Genomic DNA, 5,999 nt, shown 5'->3' with positions numbered 1-5,999 from the left:
CTCCATCATCTAGGATTATCTTATGTCTTAACACCTCAGTCCTACCTAACCTATCACCTGTAATTGCTATGCCCTGCCTATATTTATTTAAGGTTTCTATTAACCTTTTTCGGTACTCAGGAAAATCGGTGTTATCTATCTCCCTATCTATTCCTGCATCAATGTTTCCTATGGTAAAGAATGCTTCCTCCTCTAACGGAATCATTTTGTGTGTAACTTCTATTCCTGTACAAAATTCTGTACCCGCTAACAAATGGAGTCTTTTATCAGAATAATTCATGACATAAGTAGTACAGGCTAATCCCTCCATCTGAACTAATGAGTTATCCATTCTGACATATTCTGGTAATCCTTCTGGGGTCAAGATTACATCATTATTAGTGTGTAGGCGGGTTATCAAATATACTCTAGTAAGAGTATTGGGCAGTAGTACTACATCTCTAGCTAGCCTAAATCTTATTTTGTTTGCATCTGCTGTGCTGATCAGACTTATTTCCCCAGTTTGTACTTGAGTACAAAAACATGAATCTTCATCTCCTCCTTTTTGAGATTCTGTTTCTCTTAAGTGTCTTAATTCTTGTGAATTCAATGTGCCTAGCAGCAAAACTTCTTGGAATTCCCTTTTATCTATTCTCTCAGATTCTCTGTCGACATTTTCATCCTTAGTATGTGTGCTGCCTTTACAAGAAGTAATTTCCCCCTTTCTGGGTGCAATTGCTAAATTCTCTTCTTTCTCCCTTTCTTCTGATTTTACTTTGATTTCCCTTTCTCCTTCTGAACCGGAGTGTGTTTCAACTATCGAAGCGGTCCCCTGCAAATTGGCCAAATTTGTAGTGGACTTGTCATCAACAAGTTGGAAACAGACTTCCTGATTATTTCCCTTTAGAACTAATCTTCTGTCTTGACAATCAAAAACTATGCCAAAATCTTGCATTGTTGCAAAAGAAATCAAAGCTCGAGCGGGAAATGCTACTTCTTGCAAAACCAAAAATGGCACTTGACACTTCTTCTCTAGCAATTCAATGTTTAAATCTATGGCTCCTACATTGTTAAGCTGATTGCCAGTTATCCCCTGAATTAATGTATCCTCACTCCTAATTGCAGAAATAGGTATATTCAAATAATCAGTTAAGGTATGGAGCCCTATGAGATTTACAGTACTTCCTGAATCTAACAAACTAAGACATTCTTTACCTTCTATCTTGATATTAGTCTTGGGTAATGATTGCTGTCGGAAGGATAAATATGTTGCTGGCAACGTGGATGTACCTCCGCTACCTGCAACATCCTTCCATTCTTTGGTTTCCCTATTTCCTGGACTCCTATCCTGCTCTTCTAGTCACTTTCTGTTACCTTGTTTTTCTTCGGAGTAATTAGTAGGGTTTGAGTTATCCCTTGCCTGTACCTGAGGAGTATTTTCGGAGGGTTTATTATGTTTCTTACCTTGGTACCAACATTCTTGGTCTGTGTGACCTCCTCTTTGACAATACTGGCAATACCTATTCTTTGGTCTAGCTCCCTTATGAGGATAATTCCCTCTAGATTTATATGTTTCATTATAATTTCCTCTTCTTTCTTCATTTGACTTGCCAGGGGGCTGGTTATTTTGATAATCTTTAGGGTAATGTTTATTCCTACCGGTCTCGTTTTTCTGTATAATTTCTTGACATTCGTTCGGTGTTTTTGTGGTTTTCTGGGCAGGATCTAACTTTAGGTCTTCCAACAAGGCCGCATACATCTTACTGTAGGCCACAAGATTTAGAACTTCATCTAGATCTACCAGGTTCTTATTATCCTTACTAAACTTGGTTCCGTCTCCTACCGTGATTGTGGGCAATGACAAAAAGTCTTCCCTAACTGCTCTTACCTGATCCCTAACCTGGGTACGCCAACTGGCCCTGGATTCACCTTCACATTTATTAGTTGAGGTAAGCCTATACAAGTTCGACAACCGATCGGTCTCCTTGGCCGATCGCCACAATAGTCTGCATTCCTCCTTGAACTCGTCGAAAGTGGTAATTTTTTCAAAGGCCTTACCGTTTAATGTAGGGTGAGCATCCCCTACGTCTACGTTGACTAACATCATTGCCTGTTTAATTTTTGCAACATCGTCAGTTATTTTAAAACTAGCGATCCTATTCTCTGTGTCCGCTAACCACTTATCTACACTGTATTTCTCTAACCTTTGTTTGTCGGGATTATCCCTACTTACATTTCCACAAAACCGTGTGGTTTGTGTGATCAGCCCAGCGGAATTCATATCGGCAATATTTGCTCTTACCGGACTCGAACTTCGGTTTCTAGTCAGATTTTGACGTCTTCCTACACTAGCACTTCGCGACCGTCTGTCTGCAGTTAATCTCAAGTCGTATTGATATTGTGTAAGTCTTTGGAAAATATTGTCCAGACTCATATCACAAAAAAAGGAAAAATTAAAACACCAAAATTTTCTTACGAGAGACAAATGCCCTAACTTCCTATTCTATAGAGAGACAGTATTTATACAAAACAAGAGAGTGAACGAAAACATGCAAACTACTCACATATCCATTGGTTCACGACTCCTTTGGTTTCCCTCTGTTTTCTTGAAATTGTTTTGTATTTCTTCGACACACAAAAGGGGGTTTCAGCACTTTCCTGAAATAAAGCCAGTATTAGTTCAAACTTAATACAACACGGCACAGTATCCCACCGCTGCCACCATTTGTAAAGATGTCTTTGATTTAGTTAGCAATAGCTTCTTAATTAGTCTAGTATCTTACCTCTTCCTTTAGTTTAATATTAATTGAATTTCTCTCAGGAGTTTACATAAGCAAAGTTTCGTGGGTGAGGGATACGAATGCTGGTTTCTTTCTTTACTAGACATAAAAAGGGGTTTGAACAGGCACTTACAAGCAGTCAAAAACAAAAGCGTGGTTTCTACATTAACACTTAGTGATGAACTCAGACGTCTTGACACTGGCTGGAGAATTTGGTGAATCCTGGTTTAGTTAGGCCTAAACGTCATCTATAGGCCTACTGTCGTCGCTGAAGTATAAGCCTTCGTCAGGTGTTGGGAAGGCTGGCGCGAAGTTCTAGACACGCCTTGGTCACTCGGGGACGTCACGCCTCTCGGTCGCTCTGGGACGTCTCGCCAAACGCACTCACAGACACTCAGGTGCGGGCGTAGTAACTTTGTTCGTCGTCCTTCGTTCTCAGGGGTAATTGTTCCCCTGTAATTTCGCGGCTGCTTTAGTATTCTACGTAATCGCCGTCCCTCAATTTGGTATAGGCAGCCGCCATGTGTTGTCGTCAAGGAGACCCGGCAGGTTAAGTAGGTCGTTAGACCTATTATACAGAGTGACTACTAGGAAGAGGGCGAGATGCCGTCTTCTCGTTGCTTATATATGGTCGTCCTGGGCGTGTCAAGCTATCCTTAATCACGTGACTTTTTCCCGGCTTCCACGTCTCATTCGTCTATGTTCCGTTCGACATTCAAGAACGGATCCTGTCGTTTGGGGGGGTTGTTTACGGGAAAGAACCCTGGAGTCAGCGAAATTAGTTGAAAACATCCTACCTAACTCCCGTTCACTCTCCGGTCTCTCCACAACTCTTTCTATATCTTTACAATTACTACTAACTGCATTTGTCTCCCCATTTCTTATTAATTAACAAAACCCACAAATAAAGACATCAATAATATACACAAACCTTCTGCATATGAAACTTACTCAAAAATAAGCATCTGTCTGACACAGGCCAGGCGGTGAAGCCAAGCGTCATTGTTGTGCCGGGCGATGAAGCCAAGCGGGCCAGGCGGTGAAGCCAAGCGCCATTGTTGTGCCGGGCGATGAAGCCAAGCGGGCCAGGCGGTGAAGCCAAGCGCAATTGTTGTGCCGGGCGATGAAGCCAAGCGGGCCAGGTGGTGAAGCCAAAAGTCATTTTCCTCACTCATTCATCAGTATTAGAGGTTCTTCACCTGCATAGCCAGTCCTTAAACCTAAAAAAAAAAAAAACCTTAAACCTAAAAAAAAAAAGAATAATTCAACAATCCTAAGCGCTACTGTTGTGCCGGGCGATGAAGCCAAGCGGGCCAGGTGGTGAAGCCGAGCGCCATTGTAGGCCGGGCGGTGAAGCCAAGCGCCATTTTATGGCCGGGCGGTGAAGCCAAGCAGGCCAGGCAGTGAAGCCAAGCGCCATTGTTGTGCCGGGCGATGAAGCCAAGCGGGCCAGGTGGTGAAGCCAAGCGCCATTATTTGGCCGGGCAGTGAAGCCAAGCGCCATTTTATGGCCGGGCGGTGAAGCCAAGCGCCATTGTTGTGCCGGGCGATGAAGCCAAGCGGGCCAGGTGGTGAAGCCAAGCGCCATTATTTGGCCGGGCGGTGAAGCCAAGCGCCATTTCATGGCCGGGCGGTGAAGCCAAGCAGGCTAGGCAGTGAAGCCAAGCGCTATTGTTGTGCCAGGCGATGAAGCCAAGCGGGCCAGGTGGTGAAGCCAAGCGCCATTTATTGGCCGGGCGGTGAAGCCAAGCAGGCCAGGCGGTGAAGCCAAGCGCCATTGTTGTGCCGGGCGATGAAGCCAAGCGGGCCAGGTGGTGAAGCCAAGTGCCATTTTTTGGCCGGGCGGTGAAGCCAAGCGCCATTGTAGTCCAGGTGGTGAAGTCCAGCGTCATTGTTGCGCCGGTCGGTGAAGCAAAGTGGGCAGTACGGTGAAGCCAAGCATTAAATTTTAGCCGGATGGTGAAGCCAAGCGTCATTTTCCCCACCCAAACAACACGCGCTCTTTCATCAGTACCAGAGTTTCTTCACCTGCATAGCCAGTCCTTAAGCCTAAAAAAAAAAAACCTTAATCCTAAAAAAAAACCTTAAGCCTAAAAAAAAAAAAAAAGAAGAAAAAGAAGAAGATACTATTCCTTTCACAAAGTTGTGAGGGCATCAACTTAGCATTTAATCCAAGCATCCTTTTGATACTCCAATGAAGTCTCCTTAATAACTGACTTCATCTTCATCGGACTCATCATCCATCATATGGAGGACTGACCACAGAGTCTCGTCATCATCATCTAACATATCTTCTGGTGAAGAGATTTCAGACTCTGTGTGGTCCAGATCGCCTTGGTTGAGTTGCACTCGGTTAACTGTGTCTTCATCAGTTTCATGACACTCTAACTCATTACGCTTTTCATCCTCAACATCATCTTCCTTCTCATTATGGCCATCATCTCTATGGACCTCCATCTCCTCCTCTTTTGATCCATCTACTTCCATAGATTCGTAAGTCAACATTGCCACTGATGGAACGAGTTCAAATTCCATAAGGTTACCATCTCTTACAGTAAGTTCGAAAAGGACAGTTGAGTCCTCCTTCACTGTCTCTTCTTCTGCTTCATCTCCTTCCTTATGAAATTTGTCATCATACCCTTCAAATTGTGGCCATTCGGGGAGGTTGGGATTGCTAAATATGATATTGGTAAAGTCTTGGACAACTTTCCAAGTCTCTTCATATCTTACTCTCTTGTCAGCATCACGCAAGATATCCATTGTGCTATTGAGCTGGTGCATCTTATTGCAGCACCTTTGAATTTCTTCGTCCGAACCTCGGCACTTGTCAGGGTGGTATTTTAAGGCCATTTTTCTGAAAGCTTTTTCGATTTGGTGTTGAGTAGCGTCTGGCTTAAGGCCTAGGATTCCATATGGGCATCCATAGCAATTCATGTCAACCAAGGAATCAATATAGAACATGAAGTCGGGGTCCAGAACCCCTTCCATTCGCAGTCTCTCAAATTCACGAAGAGCTTCTTGGTGACATCCAAGTGCCAACCAGCATAGGGCCAGTCTCAACCTGGCATCGGAATATTCCTCGTTGGTAGCAAGAACAAAGTTGAAGCATTTGCAAGCTTCTTCCAGTTTTTCCATATTGCAAAGGATATTTCCTTTGATACGAGCCAGGTCGATAAGTACCCAATGGAACAGATTGTCTTTGGACATTGTTTCTTGAATCTTCTCCAAGGCACAGTCGAG

The sequence above is a fragment of the Palaemon carinicauda genome, chromosome 42 (genome assembly GCF_036898095.1).
Source record: "Palaemon carinicauda isolate YSFRI2023 chromosome 42, ASM3689809v2, whole genome shotgun sequence".
Lineage (NCBI taxonomy): Eukaryota > Metazoa > Arthropoda > Malacostraca > Decapoda > Palaemonidae > Palaemon > Palaemon carinicauda.
The sequence above is the reverse complement of the archived record's forward strand: the minus strand, read 5'-3'. Positions refer to the sequence as shown.